Raw genomic sequence first — 14,868 nt, 5'->3', positions numbered from 1 at the left:
AATACTATTTCTTTCTCATTCTCTGTCTTTGTATGTCATATTTGGATCACACCATAAAGTTCATAACCCAGCCAGTTGCTTTGGCTCTGAAAGCATCCCTCAGCAGGGACAGCCCTGATCCCCAAACACAGGGCTGCCCTTCCCACTGCCCGTCTGCTCTCTGCCCAGTGGAAGTAGCGTTTCTGCCCCACAGCTGTGTGAGAGAAGATGACCTGAGAGCACTAACCCACCTCTGGAGAGGGAAGAGTCTCAGCTGGAAGGGAGGAGGAGCTGCCGGGCTGCCGCAGACAAGGCGCCGCTGAAATGATAGAGAAATCTTTTAGAATCAAACGTCACCTGGCTCAGTGTTTAAGCTGTAGTACATGATCACATTAGATTATTAAAACATGCAGACTGCCATTTCCATTCTGTACAAACAAAGGGTTTTCCATTGTAGAAAACACCACTGCAAATCCAAAGCGGAGTGCACTGGGACTGCAGTCCAGAGAAACCCATCATGTTACAAGAACTGGAGGCCATTTCACACCAAAACTGTACAATAGGATTCTTTCTGCACACCCAGTACTGGGGGCTGTGTCAGAGGCTCCTCACCGTTCTGTGATGATTTTAGACGTCGAATCGGGCAGGAGGCAGGCGCTCTTCGGGAGCTCTGGTCGCGTGCTATAACTCGGACCACACGATGGCACAATTGCTTCCTACATACAAACAGAAACTTCAAACAACAAAACCCAACAAGAAATCTGTGCACACTTGGACTCCTGCTGCAGCTGAGGAGCTGTCACGCACACACCTCCTGTGTGGGTAGTGTTGGCCGTAGGACGTGTTGTTCACAGAGAGAAAAAATACACCATAGCAAGTCAGCACTCAAACAAACCAAAAGGCCAGTTTTATTGAAGTTGACGCAGCTGGCCACACAAACACTCACTGGGTCTCTTCACCAGGTATCCACACAGACAGCACCCCAGGAAACCAGACCCATGAGAACAGGGGCAGAGCATGCAGACTCCACACAGACAGCACCCCATGAACAGGACCCATGAGAACACAGGCAGAGCATGCAAACTCCACACAGACAGCACCCCATGAACAGGACCCATGAGAACACAGGCAGAGCATGCAAACTCCACACAGACAGCACCACAGGAACTAAATCCAGGCTCCCAGCGCCGCCGTCTCTCACCTCCACTTGCAGATCATGACGCGACCGGAGACCGGAGACTCCTCACTCCTGCAGTAACACACCCCAGCAGGAGGGGGCGCCGACGGACTCGCTCATGGCGCAGTGAGCCCAGCGGTGTGAGGCTGGTGTCCAGCGCTGATATTTACCGACAGCCTGCGAGTCACCGTTTCTTCCACAAAATACTCCAGCCAGCGCTTTTTAGACTCAAGTTTCTTAAGTTTCTGTTTTTCTCGGAGATTAGATTAAAAAAGCCGCCTGTTGACCTGCTGGAGGTCAGACCCGCTCCGGCAACAACTACTGCAGCTCCGTTGCCCCGGCAACCACGTTTTATTTAACAAAGTAAAATAAACAAAGGAGACAAACAAGACAAGAGAGCTCAGAAACCCACAGACACGACGGCAGTGGGTTTTGTTTCTGTGTCGAGTTGATAAACCAGGCAGGACGAGCGCTGCAAACACACTAGAGTACACATAACACAATCAGGGGTACACAAGACTCCTGCTCTTTACACAAACAGGTTCAACAGGTCAATAAAGAGCAGGTCGGCACAGCTGTCATGATGATGTCTCATTTACAAAGAGTCTAAAGATTTGCTCGTCTCTTCCCAGAACAGCTTCACTCCGGAGAGCAAGAAACAGCTCCTGCCGAGTCCGTCTTGTAAGACAAACATAGAAATCCGCGACGCGGTAAATACACTGACATTGTATAATTAATTCTGATGCTCAATCAAATCTGCGGAACACGTGTGGAGCGCAGTCCAGAGCACTATGGAGACTACATTTCCCACAAGCCCTGTGGCGACTTCCTTTTGACGTAATCGAGTCGCGTCTTTTTATTTTTAAATATAACAACAATACATGCCATAAAAACAAGAATACATATAACACAGAGTATAGTCAGGGGTACATACGATAATACATGTACATGTTATGGAAAAAGATTAAACAAGTAATCTTGTTTAATAGTAAACAAAAGCAGATGAGGTCCGTCCATGTTTCAAATTGTCTGTACAGACGCATTTACATCCGTTTTAAAGTGTTTAAACATGGGTCTCCTCTCACAGCATTTCGTTAATTATTATATCGTGGAAGTATCATATTTTTTTAAATACAAACGATATTTTCATATTACTTTCAATAGGTTTAAAATGTAGTATTATTTAACTTCTTTAAAAGTAATGTCAATATTAGTTTCCTTCTTTACGTTATCTTTCAGAGTTGCTGTCACAAACGTCACAGTTATCATCTGTATTGATTTTCAATCTCTGCACAACGAGGATCTGTACGGAGGCGCTATTGGACTCGCCGCCATAGACTCGTGTATCTCTGTCGCCGCCCAGTGGACATTTCTCGAAAGTGCAGTTCTTTTTAACTTTTTATTGTAGCAATAAAAATAGATACAATACAAACAAGAGTATATTTATAGCACATCAATAATTCCATCAGGGGTACATAGTATAATATATTTACACTTCTGAAAAAAAGATTAAACCAGGTAAATAAAGATAAGGGCTGATATAGTCTGTAAATACACTTTTACATCTATTTAAAATGTTCTAACGAAGCTGCCCGAGGAAAGAACTTACTGTTTTGATTACATGAATCAGAGATTGTGACTCTGCCTTTAGCTTCCCATTCCTTCCAAACAATTTCAATTTCACACCTCTGGTTGTGCCAGAGGGTCCCCAGCACTGCTGTCACCTCTTCTGTACTCCTCCTATGCTAACAGCTGTGTATCTACTGCTGACTCCGTGAAAGGAATCAAGACTCCAGATGATCCCACCCAAATAAAAAAAAAAATTCTGGAGTGGAAGGAGGTCTCTGCTTTAGTCGGCTGGTGCCGTGAAAACAACCTCTAACTCTATATAACTCCAACTGCCTGTGTCTCAGGAAGCCCTGGTCCGTTTGTAATGGAAAACCATTGAGAGCACTAGAATGACTGATTTCCATCTTCACTCTAGGTCACTGTGCTGAACAGCACATTACTGTATTCTGCAAATGATATATGATATGTCTGTTATTTACACCTTTTCTTTCTCACTTTGTCTCTCTGTCCGTTTGGATCAGGTATTTGGAGAGCACCACCACACCAGCCAAACTACCCAAACAGTTGCTTAGGCACTCAAGTGGACTTGATCAAATTAAACTTTCCAACCTAAACAGGAAAATGACAGTTTAAATGGATTCTACTGCCTTATTAATCATATTTCTCTTCTAAATTCTTTTAAAATAAAAACAAATATTTCTGACATGATACACACAAATAGCTATTTTTATACTTTCTGGTTATATTTCAATCTTATAAATGAAGCATTTGTTTCCTGCGGTTTGAGGTTGTTAAAGAGAAAGACCCCATACTATCACAACCCCCTTTACAGGCTGGTGAAAGAGGTGAAATGAGGTAGCGGAGGTGTAATTGAGTCGGACAGCAAACTCTCACCTGCTGCTTGCCAGGACAGGAATCTTACAAAGGTCCCCTCCTCCCAGGAGGGTCACAGTAACAAATACTTAACACGAATGATTACAGTTCAGGGCCCCAGCACTGCCACCCACTAAAATAAACATGACACACAAGAGAACCCATAAGACAGTCATAGAAATCCATGACACGACCAACACGCTGAAATGGTACAATATAATTAATTCTGATGTTCAATCAAATCACCGAAACACGTGGGCAGTGCGGGCCAGAGAACTACAGAAACTACATTACCCATACGCCCCGTGGGCGACTTCCTTCTGACGTCATCGACTCGCGCCTTTTGAACGTCATTTTAATTTTTGGTTTATTGTATTTATTTTGTATTTTGTATCCATGTACAATACATTCATTCATTACTCTTGTTTGCAAGGCAATGTATTCTTTGCTGTTGAAAATGCTTAAATATTTTTAAAATTAAAATAACTAATTAATACGAACATTACTAACGGTATTTTAATTAAAAAAAACCTTCGGTGAAATTTTGCTGAATGACCACCAAGCGGCACCATTGGTACATCATTGTAAGAATAATCATTTCTAAGAAATTTTCCAGTTTAATTCCACTGACCGGCCATCAGAGGGGCACTTTACTCGTCCTGCTGCTTCTCTTGAATGAATAATTGCTTAAATTATTGTCTGGTTAAATTGCCTGGTGCTAAGTATTTGTAATATAGGATTGCTCATGTCTGATCTGGAACCCGAGATGGAAGTTTAACATGTGTGATTCACTGAGGTGGAGGGGTGGGAAATGACTGAAAGAAGTCTTGCCATGCTGTATTATTAATAGTAGTAGCAGTATTGTCATATTAACACGAATCCTCAGACTCACTAACATCTCCAATAGAACGACAAGCTCACACATCAAATATTAGAGGACCCTTCCTTTATACCTAAAAGCTTTCAGTTGTTGGACAATGAAAAGAGTGCTTGCAGGAATCTAATTACTGTTGTTATAAACTCATTACAAGCTAATTGTCTCATTTCTTTTTTTTTTCTTTCTTCTCTTTTCAGCAGCAAATAAACCCATTACTTGATCCCTTACATTTCAAAACGCTCTGAATCAAACCAACAAATCGGGCATAAATTTATAAACCATGTTTTTGAGAAACTAGCCTTAAAATCAAAATGACTACATTCATATGAAACACACTCAGAAACAATATCAAATGGTTTGATACAGAGTGCAGAAACAACTGAAGAGAACTACCAGAACTAAAACAACACCACACCACTCTGAACTGCGCCTCAGATACTGTGAGATGGTTAGACACTACATGCACACCCTAAAGAAGATAAGCACATACACAAACAGACAACTCTCAGACCACAAAAGGCCTGTAGCCAAGACACAGTCAACAACGCTTGATCCAACTGCAGCTCAGACCTGCAGCAAAGCCTGCTCAAACTCCCCAACCTCGTCCTGACGGCCGGCTGTTTCCCTGAGGCCTGGAATCAAGGACTGATCACGCCCGTCTGTAAGAATGGAGACAGACTCGACCCCAACAGGTACCGGAGCTTCAGTGTGAACAGTAACCTGGGGAAGGAACTCTGTCGTAACTTGAATATCTGATAACCGGCCCTCCTTACTGAGCACAATGTCCTGCATTAGAGTCAGACTGGCTTCCTACCAAACCGCCACACATCCCATCACATTCACACCTGGGCACTGCCAGCCCATCTGGACCCAGAACAGCAGAGCCTGGCATTGCTGGAGCAGGACTGTCACACCTGGGCACTGCCAGTCAATCTGGACAAGACCAGAGTTATGGTTTTCCAGGAGAAAGCCAGACCTCAGGGAAACAGGTACAAATTCACACTGAACAACAACACATTGGAGCACACATCCAGCTACACATATCTCGGTCTCACCATCAGCTCTTCTGGGAGTTTTGACCTGGCACTAAAGGCACTGAGGGAGAAGGCACTCAGGGCTTTCTACGCAATAAGAAGGAGGCTCTTCAATGTCAACCCACCAACAAGAATTTCGCTCCAAATATCTGAAAGTGTAATCCAACCCATTGCCCTATACGGCAGTGAAGTGTGGGGTCCCCTCACAGACCAGGAGTACACTCTGTAGAAACTCTAATCAATCTGTAGAAACATCCGCCTTGCGCAGAGAAAAACAGCTAACAGCGAGTGCAGGGCTGAATTAGGCCAGTACCCACTATTGATAAACATACTGTCACGCCCTCTGCAGCCAGAGGGCGCTCCTTCTCTGTCCTGTCCCTAGTTTCCGGTCTGCTGTCCTTCCTGTCCCTCTCTTTCCCTTTGGCTATATATTTCCGGGTCTTGCACTCTGTCCTCGCTCAGCATTGTTGTTCGGATGTCCTGAGACCCGCCTAGCACCAGGGCGCCCCACGTCCGCTCCCTGAGGGCATAGGTTTCTATACGGCATTCCTAAACTCTTTGCACTAATGAGCCCGGGCCTTTTTCCCGTCTCGCCGCTACGCATATGGGTCTTTTTCCGCTCTCCTGCTCCCTACGGTAAGTCCCTTTGGACGTCCGTGACACATACAGAACAGAGTAATCAAACACTTGTTACACCTGAGAAACAGAGGCCACAATTCATACCACCACTAGGCCCTGCTGATCCCAGAGTACAGCTGGTCTTGACACCAGTCAGTCTCAGGACAGCACAGCTACAGCAACACCAATCACAATCATCCAAATGCGGAGGGGACTGCAGTCCAGAGAAACCCAGCATTTGACAAGGACTGGAGGCCATTTCGCACCACAACTGTAGAACAGGATTCTTTCTGCACACCCAGTACTGGGGGCTGTGTCGGAGGCTCCTCACCAGAAGAGACTTGCATTCCTGTTGGCTCCTCTCGTTCTGTGATGATTTTAGACGTCGAATCGGGCAGGAGGCAGGCGCTCTTCGGGAGCTCTCGTCCCGTGCTATAACTCGGACCACGCGATGGCACAATTGCTTCCTACATACAAACAGAAACTTCAAACAACAAACCCCAACAAGAAATCTGAGCACACTTGGACTCCTGCTTCAGCTGAGGAGCTGTCACGCACACACCTCCTGTGTGGGTAGTGTTGGCCGTAGGACCTGTTGTTCACAGAGAGAAAAAATACACCATAGCAAGTCAGCACTCAAACAAACCAAAAGGCCAGTTTTATTGAAGTTGACGCAGCTGGCCACTCAAACACTCACTGCGTCTCTTCACCAGGTATCAGAAACAAAATAAAGGAACAATCTTTTTATCATATCCACTCGCACCTTGCTCTCATTTCCAGACTCCTAACTCACCACTCCCAACAAACCCCAGTGCTCACAACACCCTTTAAATTGGATTTGGCCCATACCACTATGGATACAATAGGTGTAAAACAGAAAATTCAAAAGACAAACAACACATAGCACAGCAGTCCGGACTACTTGGACACACAAATACATGAAACCCTTAACAATTCACAGGACAGACAGTCAGCAGCCATATCACCCTGCAACTCACAACTGGCAACCCACTGAAGCTAAGCAGGTGTGAGCCTGGTCAGTACCTGGATGGGAGACCTCCTGGGAAAAACTAAGGTTGCTGCTGGAAGAGGTGTTAGTGGGGCCAGCAGGGGGTGCTCACCCTGTGGTCCATGTGGGTCCTAATGCCCCAGTATAGTGATGGGGACACTATACTGTAAACAGGCGCTGTCCTTCGGATGAGACGTAAAACCGAGGTCCTGACTCTCTGTGGTCATTAAAAATCTCGAAAAGAGTAGGGGTGTAGGTGTGCTTCTCGAAAAGAGTAGGGGTGTAACCCCGGCATCCTGGCCAAATTTTCAATTGGCCCTTACCAATCATGGCCTCCTAATAATCCCCTTCTATGAATTGGCTACATTACTCTGCTCTCCTCCCCACTGATAGCTGATGTGTGGTGAGCGTTCTGGCGCACTATGGCTGCCGTCGCATCATCCAGGTGGATGCTGCACATTGGTGGTGGTGGAGGGGAGTCCCCATTACCTGTAAAGTGCTTTGAGTGGAGTGTCCAGAAAAGCGCTATATAAGTGTAAGCAATTATTATTATTATTATTCAGCAGATCATCTATGCCTAGTTGCCATTTTTCGCAATAACATTAGGCTCTGATAACCTCCCCTCTCAGAATTCCAGCACTGTTATGTTCCTCTAGCTAAGCTTCAGGCATGTAACCAGTCTCCTATCTGTTTGCAACCTCTTGACCTTTCTGAGGATCCCTCGGAACAAATAGACACTGGAGTCTCCTCTCATGCAGTGCTGTTAAGACTTAAGCTAGTGGCATCCTACACTATCCTTTGTTCCTTTAGGACCATTTCTCTAAAAATAGTGTTCTCTACCTTTTGTTTCCCCTCCTGTCCACAGCTGGAACAACTGTTTGCTAACAAAGACTGTTTATCTGTCTGGAAAGGTCTCCAAACTGTTACCAATTACAAAAGAAAATCTCCTCAGATACATCTTGATCACTCTCTACCAGATAACACATTTTACAGCAGGCCTGAAACACAAAGGATCTCCAACGACCTTGTCCATGGCAGTCTCCCAACTCCTCCAAATAATTCACATCCTGGGGATGAGCTATTGTCCCCCACTCAACTGGAGTGCCACACCCACTCACACTCAATCTCTCACGAAGACTTGACGCCGTTAACAAGTCTTGAGAATGCCCTGTGAAGCAAAGAACAGGATGTGTTAAGGCTATTCAAAAAGCAAAACTGTAAAAAGGCAGCAGGACCTGACTGTGTATCTCCAGCCACACTACAGCCCTGTGCTGGCCAACTCGCTCCAATCTTTACAGACGTTTTTAAGCAATCATTGTCCCAGTGCACAGTGCCAGACTGCTTCAAATCTTCTGTTATTGTTCCTGTTCCAAAAAAGGACACAAGAACCTGCCTTAATGCCTACAGACCCGTCGCACTAACGTCAGAACTGGCGCGTCTTCCCAACACGTTCGTGTCAGAGTGAGGTGACCCCTCAAACAACAATTATTTCCTGCCTCATATATGACTACGGCACCTAGCAATGCAACAGCAATGCAATGTTCTGTTGATCTCCCAGATCCACCAATGCCCACACAGACCAGCGACAAGCATGTGTATCGTATAAGTGACCTTTTTATTTTCTATCCACTTTCACCATCAGCCAAAGACACAACGAAAACAGCAGCAACAAAAGGTCCTTCCAAGGGTCATAATGAATCCAGAGGGACGGCAGTCTTTTCTGTCAAGTACCGAAGAGTGGCCACTCGAATGATTCTTCTTCGTACCTGTAAAGTCTTTGATGGCCCCAGTGAACGAGAGGCCGGTCCCATTTCCCCAGACTCCGTTCAGGTTCCACTAGAAATCCTCCCGCGAACTGTATTCCATTCCCCTCAGTTTGGAGCGGCTAGCCGGGCCGGTTTCTCGCTCCTTGCCTTCAGGTATTAAAAGTCTCTGTACAGTACCTCTGTTCCGATGCCACTGTCTCCCGTGGTCGTCAATCGGTCCTTGCCTCCGCGAACTCGCGCTCCGCAGCTTCCCTTGTGCTGCCTGTGTGGTCTCCCAGGTCTGGTGGGAATCGGGAGCGTGCTCCGTTCCGGCTCAGATGGTTTTATTCCTCCCCTCAGCCCATCTCCCTCAGGGGGTTTTCCACTGTCCCTGTCAGAAAGGGGCTTGCCCAGTATTTTACCAGGAGGAAGCTCGTGTGGCTGAAGAGTGTGAGAGTGCCGAGCTTAGGTGTTATGGGCCCTTATCACTTCTTTGTTCACTCTCCGGGTCGGAGAAACCTGAAAAGAGACAAACGTTGTGAGACCATTTATAAGCTTGGTGACCTCGAATTAAACAGAACAATAGCAACACTGTTCTACAAACTTTTCATTGAAAGGGTTTTCAAACACTGTCCCACTTGCTGGTTTGGCAACATCAGTAGCTGGAATTGAATATGCAGCCATTAGTCTGCCTGGCAAAAAACAACCGGTCTCTCCAGTGGTCTGCATACAAGTGAACACACAAACGCCATACTATTAAAACCCCTTTAGGGCACACTCACACCACAACACAATCAACCCGACAGACTCACCAACACTGGACTGCAGAAGCGGCAGGAAACCCTTGAGAACATGAGCAGAGCATGCAAACTCCACACAGACAGCACTCCAGGAAACCAGACACATGAGAACATGTGCAGAGCATGTGCGCCGTCTCTCAGCCTTTCACCTCCACATGCAGATCAGGACGCGACCGGAGACCGGAGACTCCTCACTCCTGCAGGAGGAGGCGCCGACGGACTCGCTCAGCCCAGCGCTTACATTTCCCCGACAGTCCTGTCACACAGCCTGCGACTCACCGCTTCTTCCTTTTCTTCCGCAAAATGTCCACAAACTACTCCAGCCAGCGCCTTTTAGACTAAAGTTTCGGCTTTGCCAGCTGTCTCCCTCCCGGAGGTCAGATCGCAACAACTTCTGCAGCACCGTTTCCCCAGCAACCACGTTTTATTGACAAAGTAAAATAAACACAGGAGAAAAGTTTGCAAACATGCAGGCAGGATGAGCGCTGCAGACACATGCTGCTGCCCGGGTCCGTCTTGTGAAATAAACAGAATTTTGCACCCCAGAAAACTGGAGCCACGAGAACATAAGCAGAGCATGCAAACTCCACACAGACAGCACCCCAGGAACTAAATCCAGGCTCCCAGCGCTGCCACCCACTGTGCCGCCGTCTCTCACCTCCACTTGCAGATCATGACGCGACCGGAGACCGGAGACTCCTCACTCCTGCAGTAACACACCCCAGCAGGCGGAGGCGCCGACGGACTCGCTCATGGTGCAGTGAGCCCAGCGGTGTGAGGCTGGTGTCCAGCGCTGATATTTACCGACAGCCTGCGACTCACCGTTTCTTCCTTTTCTTCTGCATAATGTCCACAAAATACTCAGCCAGCGCTTTTTAGACTAACGTTTCTGCTTTGCTCGCTGATTAGATTACAAAAGCCGACTGTTTACCTCCTAGAGGTCAGCTCGCAACAACTTCTGCAGCACCGTTTCCCCGGCAACCACGTTTTATTGACAAAGTAAAATAAACACAGGAGAAAAGTTTGCAAACAAGACGGGAGCTAAGAAACACGAGGACAGTGGGTTTGCTTTATGTGCCAAGTCGATTAACCAGCGCCGCAGACAAGTGAAATACAAGAAAACATACACACAAGGGAACACATAAGAGAGACAAAGAAATACAAGACACGATAAATACGCTGAAATTGTATTAATATAATTCATTCTAATGTTCAATGAAATCAGCGAAACACATGGGCAGGGAAGCCCAGTGAACTACAGAGACTACATTACCCATAAGCCCTGTGGGCGACACCATTTTGACGTCATCGACTCATACTTTTGTATTTTTTATGAGACCAAAAACTACAAGAAAACGTAACGTAGCAGTCGTATTGTCAGGGTACATGCAATAATACATGTACATTTTATGGAAAAAAAGATTCAACAAGGTAAATGCAGATAAGGCCCGTCCATGCTTCAACGTTCTTACAACACAGAAACAGACACATTTCAGAAAGACATTCTGAAATAAAATGTCTTTACATCCGTCTTAAACTGTTCAAACACGGTCTCCTCTCACACCATTCCCTTAATAATTATGTTGCGCAAGTATAATAATGTTTAAAAATACAAACGATATTTTCATCTTCCTTTTCAATGGGATTAAAACGTAACAAATGTATTTCTTTCCGATTTCAAGTCTTTCCGATAGCGCTTTGAGACTCAGCTCCGTGGACTCGTGTATCTCTGTCGCCACCCAGTGGACATTTCTCGGAAGTGTCACCGCCCGCCGGAATTCGGAAAAGTCCCGGGACTGAAGCTGTGTGACTGGACAAGAGCCTGTCTCCCGCCTCCTGCTGAAATCTCAGCGCCGATTGGACAAAAGCTGCTCACAGTCCGGATCCAGTGGAAGGCCGATCCACTCCGGGTTTTCCGTAGCCGGCAGTCCGGATCCAGTGGGAGGCCGATCCACTCCGGGTTTTCCGTAGCCGGCAGTCCGGATCCAGTGGAAGGCCGATCCACTCCGGGTTTTCCGTAGCCGGAAGTCCGGATCCGGTGGAAAGGCCGATCCACTCCGGGTTTTCCTTAGCCGGAAGTCCGGATCCGGTGCAAAGGCTGATCCACTCCGGCTTTTCCGTAGCCGGAAGTCCGGATCCTTTACGATGCACGCAAGACTACGTTACAGATCACCGGAGTACATTATACAGTCAAATAAAGATAAGGTACGCACAGCTTTCATGTTGTGATACTTAGACATTGTTTGGAGACGTTCCCTCGTGTGTATTTTGAATTATTCAAATGCGTGTCGCTTTAATTTGGAAGCGCATCATTTCAGTGCATGAGCTTACCCGTTATATTGGGCGAGATTTCACACGGATAATCAAACAAGAACGAGTTTGCCCTGGAATCCAGTCCACTGCCCAACCTGAAAGTCAGAGCATGAGAACGGACGGATTGTATGGCGATTGTGGAGTTGCTCGACCACATCAAGTAGGCGAGAAGTACAATCTGCTACTACGACATACGGTCTAATTATTCAATTTTCGATTATTTCTCATCTTTAGGCTATTTATACATCTAATACCGAGCGAGTATAATGATTAAGCCAATGATACATTATATTTTAGATTCGGTTCAGCAGTATTGAGCAGTAAAATAACATCAATTTGTCTACAGGAAATGTCAGAATTAGAAGCCTTCTTTACACCATTTTGCCGATCTGTTCAGAGTGTTTTAACAACAGAACAAAACAAAAACAAACGTAAGGTTTCTGGGCTGCTTTGAGATAGACAATTATCATCTATATTACTTTTAAATCTATGCACACTGTGTATCTTTACCGGGTCGATTCAATGTACAATTTTGTACTGACGCCTTAACCTTATTATTCATACAAAATCTGTTTGACAATAGTCATGTTTGATTCCACTCACTTTCCCCAAAGAGGTGCTCCAAAATAGTTTGACAAGATATTGTGAGATTGCGAGAGGGATCTGAAGTATTTATTAGTACACGTATAACTACATTGTTTTCCTTGTAGTCTAATAAAGGTTGTAAATTCTTCCATAGGTTCTGATGGGCTACTGTTAGTTTCTTAAAAGCATCAATACCTAGTTCCTGAATGATTAAATTAGGGAAACATACATCACCTACTTTGCTTAATTTTGTAAATAATACTGTCGGTATCGGTATTAGATGCTCTAAACCCTGTAGCATTTAGGCCTCCTTCTGCCCGTGTTTGACAAATAGCAACCATAAATAAAGTTTTTTTTTTATTTTACTAAGGTAGAGAACATCAAATCACAAAATCACCTTTTTGAAAATCTTAATACCAAGATATTTAATCACATCTTTTACATGTATATTACGTACGGAGCAGACACTTTCCAACAGCCACCAGTTCACTTTTCTGATATGTAAAGAAAGACCAGAAACAGAGGAAATGACTTGTATACGCATTTAATTGCTTTGTCCACCTCTGTGTGCTTTCTCAGAGAGAGAGAGTTGTATCCTCAGCCAATTGGGAACACCTGTCATCTCTTTATCCTGTACTTGAATACCCTGAAACTATTTGTTATAGGGGTGTAAGCAGTGGGAAGAGGAGTGGGCTCGTGTCGAATTGCCTTACCCGTTCCCAATCTGCAGGAGGTCCCACGACGGCAGGTAGCTGCTCCAGTCGCTGGAGCTCAGTTCGCTGTCGAGGGAGGACGAGGGCTCTGGCTCGGGGGAATCACGGCTCCACAGCTCCTACCTGTTGCAGAGTGTTTCTGCCCTCCCGATGGCCTCTGTGTTTTAGAAGGATCTGTCTCTTTTCGCTTGCTTACACCACAGGTTTCATCGACGATAGTGTGCATCCTGAAGCAGTGAGTTATCGGTCTTATTTCTACTGAGAAACAGTTCAAGCACTCACAAAACAATAACCAGGAGACGGTGTATGAAAAAGAATTGTAAGACTTGCAGAGTAGATTTGAATAGACAGTGGACGTCACACTGCATGCTTGAATATCAGAGATTCAATTCATTCTTTCCTGTAGGTTAACTTCCTGTTTGACATTGTTCCGCTGTCACTTCTTCACAAACTCATAACTCGCCGTGTTCAATTTTGTGTTGAGTTACAGGAACCTCAGCATCAGATGAAATCCTCTTCAGCGCCCCAGGGAGACTGGGGGACTTGCCAGATTTTCAGCTTTATCACTGGGTCCTTTGGCTCAGGGCTGTTGAGCAAAGTGCTCCCCTCTGCTGGAGAGCCACAGGGGCACTACAGAGCGGCCTCGTGTTCCCTGCTCCTGCCCGTGCCTGTGGACGGCCAGTGTGACCGCGCGCGAGACAAAGTAGTGCATTCGTGGTGTAAATACAGAATGTTCAATAGCTGACTGAGGAAAGTTACAGAGACGGGAGTATACGTTCTGAAATAATGTGAACCACTGTTACTACACACAGACAGACTACTTAAAAATCATGTGGCTTTTTAAGGTCGTTTTGTCTGCCTAAAGTACGTTAGATTTGTCACAGCAAAGAGTTTGAATACTTACAGAATGCAGCAGCTAGAATTGTTACTTGGAGCAGAAAGAATGACCACATAACCCCCATACTTCTCTCTCTTCATTGGCTTCCTCTCGGGTACAGGGCGGACTTCAAACTCCTTCTACTTACTTACAAGGCTCTCAGAGGTCAGGCACCTGTCATGCCTCGCAGGGATACTGCAGAGGAGAAATACTGTCTGTCATGGGCTGGGCACCATGTGAGTTGAATGCTGCATCAGTGCCATGGATCCAAGAGGGGCATCATGGATACAGCTGTCGTTTAGGAGGATTCTGCTGGTCTGCAGAGACCTGCATGGGGTACTGACATACAGATAACGTGATGGATGGATGGATTAATACCCGCATTCATTTCTTTCTTTTTTTTTAATGATATAATGTTAGCATGCCCAAAGGGGTTGGGCAGCCAGTTGACCTTGGACCCCTAGAGGATTTTATTCTCCTTACTGAGTCTTTGGTTCCTTTCCTCCATTGTCTTCAGTTCTGTATTCACAAAATGTATATTTACCTGCATTGTTAAGCGCCTTGGGGCAACCTTGTTGTGAAAGGCGCTATATGAAAATAAATTGAATTGAATGGAATGACAGAGTCACGGCTTTTCCGGTTTCCTCTCCTATTATCTTCTTTATCTGCACTCTAAAACACAGTGAAACCTTGAACCTT

General features: G+C 45.6%; 2 long non-coding RNA genes across 2 annotated transcripts in view; one reads left to right on the top strand and one right to left on the bottom strand.

The window, feature by feature from the left end:
- Nucleotides 1–8,732: 8,732 nt before the first annotated feature.
- Nucleotides 8,733–11,759, bottom strand: LOC148641284 (uncharacterized). The gene is made up of 2 exons (XR_015930272.1): nt 10,340–11,759; nt 8,733–9,400 (listed from the first exon to the last, which is right to left on the bottom strand). It is a non-coding gene; the product is annotated as an uncharacterized LOC148641284 (long non-coding RNA).
- A 26-nt stretch (nt 11,760–11,785) lies between these two features.
- The window catches only part of LOC148641282 (uncharacterized), a 19,596-nt gene continuing 16,513 nt past the window's right edge, over nt 11,786–14,868 (top strand). The window contains exon 1 of the long non-coding RNA XR_015930275.1: nt 11,786–11,886. This is a non-coding gene — a long non-coding RNA (uncharacterized LOC148641282). The remainder of the gene's footprint in view (nt 11,887–14,868) is intronic.

Source organism: Lepisosteus platostomus, chromosome 25 (assembly GCF_059453375.1).
Source record: "Lepisosteus platostomus isolate fLepPlt1 chromosome 25, fLepPlt1.hap1, whole genome shotgun sequence".
Lineage (NCBI taxonomy): Eukaryota > Metazoa > Chordata > Actinopteri > Semionotiformes > Lepisosteidae > Lepisosteus > Lepisosteus platostomus.
Note: the sequence above shows the minus strand (reverse complement) of the source record. Positions and strands in the feature narration are given on the sequence as shown.